Source organism: Crocuta crocuta, unplaced genomic scaffold, assembly GCF_008692635.1.
Source record: "Crocuta crocuta isolate KB4526 unplaced genomic scaffold, BGI_CrCroc_1.0 scaffold30, whole genome shotgun sequence".
NCBI classification, from domain to species: Eukaryota; Metazoa; Chordata; class Mammalia; order Carnivora; family Hyaenidae; genus Crocuta; species Crocuta crocuta.
In genome coordinates, this window is record NW_027528345.1 from 10005269 (window position 1) to 10012724 (window position 7456).

Here is a 7456-nt window from a genome sequence, read left to right on the forward strand (position 1 = left end):
GCTCAGTCTGTTGGCCATCTGACTTCAGCTCAGGTCATGCTCTCACCACTCCTGAGTTTGAGCCCTGCGTCCGGCTCTGTGCTGACAGTTCAGAGCCTGGAGCCTGCCTCGGATTCTGTGTGTGTCTCTCTCTCTGCCTCTCTCCCACTCCTGCTCTGTCTCTTTCTCTCAAAAATAAATGTTAAAAAAATTTTTTTAATGTCAAATAATACAGAATTATAAAAGAAAAAAATTAAAGTTTTCCACCCTTCCTTTCTATTCCTCAGGGATAATTACTCAGTAATTTGGCATATATCCTTCTAGGCCTTTTTCAGAACATATATGTGCATATACACATGGATATATAGGCTTTTAACTTTTTGTTTTTATAAAACAAGGATACTATATGCATTCAGTAATTCTTTTTGAAAATAATATGTCTAAGCCATAATTCATTTAGGATTTCATGTTGTAGATAGTCTCCTAAATTTGTCAGTTGGATCTTCCAGTGAAGAGAGGTAAGGCTTACCCTTTGTTCTTAAGGCAATTTTTAAGTTTATTTATTTACTTTGAGTGAGACAGAATGGGAGTGGGATGGGGCAGGGGAAGAGGGCAGGGAGAATCTCAAGCAGGCTCTGCACTATCAGTGCAGGGCCCTGATGCAGGGCTCAAACTCACTAAACCATGAGATCACCAAACTGTGAACTCACTAAACTGTGACCTGAGCCGAAATCAAGAGTCAGACTGAGCCACCCAGGTGCCCCGAGGTAAGGCTTATCTTAAGTTGGAATTGTACAGCCTATTTCTTGCTCCCTGTAATAGCTCTGGGCTTCCCAAGAGAAGGGAGGTTCTGTGCCCTGGGCTGCCCCCACTGTGTTCAGAGATGTCCTACCTAATTGTCATTTCCCTTCCTTTCCACTTCCTCTTAGAGATCAATGTCTTGCCCTTTCGCAGGCTAAAGATAGGACTGAAACTTCAGGTGGTTTAGCACTGTCAGTTATATACCACTTGCGAGAGAAAATTTAAATTAGCATGGCTTCATTAGGAACACCAAATACTTCCTAGGCCCCTTATTTATGGCAGTTTTTACAATTCATTTTTTAAAAAGCTGTGTGGTTTTTTTTTAAACCTTTAAAAGGATACATAATGGAAATTTAAAAATCCTCTCCTACCTGGTCCTACTCCTCAGAAGAAATCACTGATAACTTTCTTGTATATCTTTCCACAAATTTTCTAAATCTAAACATGCAAATATGTGTTTTTCTTTCTTTTACATAAATGGGAATCATATTATACATACTCCTCTATAGCCTGCTTTTTTTCATTTGTCCACTTTTTATAGCTAGTATTTGTTTTAAGAAAATATACATAAATGGTAAAAAGGAAAAAAAATCTAAACAGTTCAAAAGGATATATGGTAAAAAATAAGCTTCCACCCAACTCTGTCCCTTCCCCAGGAGCAGCTACAGTTAAGTTTCTTTTGGGTCCCTCTGGAGATCTATATTAGCCCACATACATCATAAGAATATATACCATAGATCTCTTCCCATGTCAGTATTTATAAATATACCTTGTTCTTTCTGTGGTTGAGTAGTATCCCATTGTATAAACTCATCATAATTAGTTTAACGAGTCTGTAATGATAATTTTCAGTATTATAAGTATTGCTGAAATGAGCATCTTACTCATTTCTTACTTACAAGAGTATATCTACTGGGCAGATTCCTAGGAAGAAATTGCTGGGCCATATGGTTATTGGTAAAGTTCTCTTAAAGATGCATGGATTTACACTCTCACCAACTGTGCTTTGTACAGTTGCTGAGCTGGAAGCTAAGGAGAGGTAAAGATAAGTAAAATACAGCCCTTCAAGGGGCTGATAAACTAGGGGCCACTGACGCATTTAATAAAATAATACTAGATAGTAGTGTTGCATGAAAGAGCCATCCTGTCTGGTATGAGTAAAATGGGAGAAGCACTATGGTCCTTAGCTTAAAATGGTCTGGGTCCTTAGCTTATAGTAGGACTATACCAAGGGATGGTCAGGCCTTTTGTTCAGTGGTTTATAGATAGGATGACCTCATATTTCAGAATCCCAACCCAGGTATAGTCATATGATGATGATGAATGTATGTATGGGAAAAAGCAGAATAAACTGTTTTAGGTTGGGGGGTGACCTGGAAAAGCCAGCATGCATGGTTATCAGACTGTGAACTGACCTATACTTACTGGTTATCAGTGAGTTATTGTTACCCCGTGGAAATTCTGCCATTTGATCTAACAAAATGAGGATTTGTCTTGCAAGCTTTACAGGATTCATCCCACCTTCTTGTCCCACCTGGTAGGGATTATATCCATAATGTAGCACACTTCATGGAAGAAAAAGTTGTTCAAATCAGCACATCAATTGAGAGGTCACCAAGGAGCCGTTTCATCACTGTTTTAGCCAGTTCAGAGTACCAGACCATAATCCTGGTAGCCAGAATGATGGAACTGTTAAATCAGTCGAGCTTGACTTCTGGTTCCATTAGCCACCTGAGCACATTCTTTCCTTCAAACATTGAGGCACCTGCTGTGTGCCGGGAACTATGCTGAGTTCTGAGGCATAGATAAATGGTTCCAGCTCTTTCCTTAGCCACTTTGCAGGTGATAGAAACAGAGCTCTTAGCTCTTCCTTAAACCCTTGGAAGCCATGAGTGGTGGCTACACAGTATGGTAAGGTGGAAAGACCCTGGATTTTTGAGACATACCTTGGATTTTAATTCTGGCTTCACAGTTAGGTAGCTCTGTGATCGACGAACCTTGGGCAAATAACATAACATCTTTGAACCTCTTCCTGAACTGTAAACTGGACCCATTGGCAACTACTTCATGGACGGGTGAGAGGAGGTATCTAGCCAGGTGCCGCAGAACAGTACCCTGGTGTCTAAGCTAACCTGTGACAAGTTGAACATTCACTCACCATAATTCCTCTGCTTTTCTGTCTCTCCTGACACGTTAAAAAGTGTATAAAAGACTTCTATCTCCAGCCAGACAGACCATTAAAAATAATAATGACTCGGTTATCCTATTCCTTCTGGAGCTTTTCTCCTGAGTGGGTATCCCCAGCATGATGAGCTCTGTCTGTCCACCTCTTGTCTGTCCACCACACGTGTCGGAAAAGCACACCCTCATCCCCAGTTTCTGAGCTCCTGGGTGGGGTAGGCCAGAGGCTGGTGGCACTCACGTGGGGAAGCAGTCACCCCTGCAGGAGTGAGGCTGGAGCAGAGGTTTCCCAGGGGAGCGCCAGGGAGCGTTATTCCCACCCAGGTGCTGAGGCAGCTTTGTTACCTACTTTGCTCCTTACCAGGGGGGAAACGTTTTCTGAAGATCTTTCTGGGTGAGGAAACTCACCCACCATCACTACCACCAGCGCAACTGTTCTCCAGCCCACCCGCCCCTTCACTGCCGTCAAAACAGCAGGAACAAATACCACCCACTCTGATTCCTCCGGGAAAAGTCAGGTCTCCTTTTTATGTCTCTCTTCAACTTAACCCAGTTAGGCTTTCTCTGTAACTGGATTTCAAACAAACCCATTTTCTGGCATTGCTAGAACACGCAGATTGAGACTGAGATTTCTCAGACTCACTCCCTTACCCGCCACAGGCAGGACTCCAGTGGGTTCCCCTCCCCACAGGACTGGCAGGGCTCCCTGCGGCTCAAGGTTTGAGATCTGAGGTCAGGGTTGCCGGGCACTATGGGCACTCCCTACAGGTCACTATTGGACCTCTCATCAAAATGACCATACTGTCCCCTTTGAATAGGCCGTTTGCCAAAGGACAGGACAAAGCACCCCAGCAAGATGGCATAGTGACAGACTCCTGTCGGCCTAGTCAAATCGTGATTCACATCTGGTTCCTCCACTTACTAGCCTTATGATCCACAGCAGTTTGCAGCTCTGTAAGTAAAACCACGTATCTTCCAGGATTCCCTTGTTGGAAAACGTATTGTGGTTTACTCACAATAGCTGGGATCCTCTACTAACAGAAAAGGAATGACCTAGAATGACACAGCCAAGGAGTGGCCAAGTACTGGAGGCCTCTCCATTTTTCTAAATGTTTGTTCTGAGATGGGGAAACTTCATTGAGGCTTCATCCTGAGCTCATTTCTGCATTCCCAGGGCAAGCACTTAGAGGGACTTTGATAAGAATCCCAACCACTCAACAAGGTCATCTCACTCAACAATCCTTCAAGGAAAGAGCATTTCACAAACGAAGGAACTGATGCTCTTGGAGATTAACACCCACACCCACCCCACTCCTATTGCCACCCAAGGTCATCCATGGTGGAGCTAGAATTCAAATCCAGACTGCTCTGGTGAAAGGCTAAGATTTTCCCATCGCTCAACACAGCCTTAGAAGCAGAACCTGGCCACACTGGCTGAAGCAAGGCTGGAAACAGACCTGGGGACTTCCAGAAAGGAGGGAGAGAGTGGGAAGAGGGGAGGGGCCCTTGGGCTCTGTTCCTCGACAGCCACCTGCTCTCACCCCCTGCACACAGTCAGTGACTCTGCCTGCGCTCTGGGGGGCAGGGTGCTTCTTCCATCTTTTGTGTCTTGAACCGTTTTTCTCTTGCTTCGCTCTTTTCTCTCTCTCAGTTCCTTTTGTAGATAATACTCCCACAGGCCTCCCACGGCAGCTCCGAAATGCAGGCTCCTGAGTTTCTTCTTTTTTGACAATGGCCTTGAGCTGTCTCTGAATAGCGCTCCCCAATAACCTTCCCCTCCTTGTGACTTCCCACCGTGGCCCAATAAGCCTAGAGTTGGGGGAATGGGAGAGGAAACGTGCTCCCTGACCTTCCAGTACCCCGTTCACTTCTCAGCTCCTCCTCAACCCCCATTCTCCGGTGTCCTAAATGTGGGCCCCTGCTCCTCAGATAAAAAACATTTACATGATACAAATGTCACACACTGTTCTAAGTATGGACATGTATGGGGGGGTACCTCTGGGTAGAAGGGGCACCTTAAATCCAGTCAGTTCAGAGGAAGGACTTGGGCAGTGGCTGCAACCCCTACCCCGTACTCACATTTCTTCAAATTCTTTGAAGGGCAGTGGGGAAAGGGATTTAAAGACCAAAACATTATTGTTTCATTCTGGGATAAGAGTGATCATAAGAGTCAATAAGGGTTAGTATATTATGTAGTATTTGGGGGACCAGAGCACCAAAACAGGCATTGTGCCTGGAGTTGCTGGAGGAGACAGTGCATCTTAGAAATTTAGCCTCTCTGCCTCAATGTTTTAAATCTGTAAATTGGTAGTTATAACAGTAACTTCATAGAGTTGTGATGAAGATTAATCCAACTAAAGCACTTAGCACAGTGCTTGGCACACAATGCTCAATAACTATAAACTGCTAATTCTTTGGGCACCCCCACATTTCATCTACTGCCTGCTCACACTGACCCAAGGTGTCTGGTTTGGGTTTGTCTTACTATCCAAACCATTGTCTTTAATAACCAAGACCAGCCCAGGCTGAAAAGCTGGAAGCCTGAAAGTCTGAACACTCAGCGCTTAAACGGGTGACTGGAAGGCCACTGGATCTGATATACAACCCGGATAACCAGTCCTCGTGAGTGTCCACACAGCTAACCGGAAGTCCTTTCTGGGTCCTCCATGGGTACGTCTGTGCTGGGGTGAGGCAGACTCTGGACCTGGATTTGCAAGATTGTCACGGTTGGAAACTTAGTGCTGCCAATTACCAGCTTGGTTACCTTGGGCAAGCCTCTCTCCCCCTCCCCCCCCCTCCCCGTTTCTTCATTTGTGAATGGGGTGTAACTAGCATCTACCTTGCTTGTCTCATAGGGGTTCTATGATACTCAAAATCAGATAATAAACATGTACATGATGCATGTCACTGTTCTAAGTCTTTTACTCATTTAATCTTCCTAACAACCCTCTGAGGTAGTTATTATATATTATCCCCATTTCACAAAGGAGAAAACTGGGTCTCGAATGAAAATCACACAGACAGCAAGTGGCAGGGCTATAGTCAAACCAAGTTGTGTGCTTTCAACCACCTCCTGGTCTGGACTCCAAGTGAGGGGACTCCTCCTACTAAACAGCACCTTCTCCTAGTAGAATGCTTGAACTTAGCGTGGAGGGTGTGATGATGGGCTGAGGAAAGGCTGACTTTGCTTCTGGGGGTGGGCCTGGGGAGCAGGATCTGCAGGTTCCTTGGGGTCGTTCTTCCTGGGAGCAGGATTCCAGGATTCGGATGACTTGGGGAGGAGGACGCTTCCTCCCTTTCCTCCTAAAGCACCAGCTCATTTAAATACAGGTGCCTGGGCTTTGGCCTGTGTCCTGATGAGGGGTGGGTGGAGCGGGCGACACTCCTTTCTTTCCGAGGCTGGTGGCTGTGGATGTGTGTCTCTGAGGGGCGGGGGTGCTGGGCCTCCCGCTTCACTCGTTGGGGAACAAATTGCTGTTTTGGCCCCGGCGGCTCCTCTGGGCGCGGGCGGTAGCCGCGCTCGCTGGCAAATCGTGGGAGGGAGGAGGAGCGGCGCTGGCAGAGCGAGCCGGGGGGACCGACGCAACGCGGAGACAAGCTACAGACTGCCGCCCCGGCCCAGCCCCCCTCGGCCCCGCCCGCCCCTCCTCCCACCCTCTCTCGGGAGGGGGTCCCTGCAGCCACAGCTCCCCCAGCAGCGCGGAGCCCGCTACTCAGGGACTGAAGGGGTCGGGGCAGCGGAGGCTGGGTCCTTCTCACTCCCCGCTCGCTCGCTCGCAAGGACCCGCACGCACGAGGTTAGGAAGTTCTCCCAGTGGCTCACGTCGCACCTGCCTGCTGTATTTGCAACCTGACCCTCGGGAGCTGCCTGAGAGGCAAAAGGTGACAAGGAGTAGAAATATCCCACACCCTTTCCACACACCACCGCCGCCGCCGCCATCGGCACTCACCGAGAGCGTCTCTACCGTACTTCCAGGACTATCCACCCTCCCGTTTCCTGACAGCTCCCGTCTGCAGCTGCACCTCCCAGTGACGAGGGTCAAGTTGAGGCTGAGAAAGACTTGGATGCCCAGAAGCTGTGTTTAGAACCGCCCCCCCACCAGCCCATCTTTTAGATTTGTCCGTACAGTTGGGGTCCCTGTAGGGGCCNCTCTGGTCGCTCCGGGGGAGGAGAGTCTGCGAGGCTCTTGTGCGAACCCCCATGCTGCAGAGAAAGACGCCTCGCCCCTGCGCTGAGTCAGCCCGAGCGGGACCAGGCGCTCGCCGGTCTTCTCCGAGGGGCGGGAGGGGCGGCTGGGGGCGGCTCGNGAAACGGGAGCCGCTGCCGCTGCTGCCGCAGCCGCGGGCGGAAGGTGCGGAGAGCGCTGCGAGCGCGGAGTCGGGGGCCCGGCATTCGTGGGCGGCCAGGAAGCGAGAGGCCGCGCGCCATGCTCCGGGCGCCGACGGCGGGGACGCCCCCTCGTGCACCGGCTGCTGGCCGGGCCTGGGACCCCGG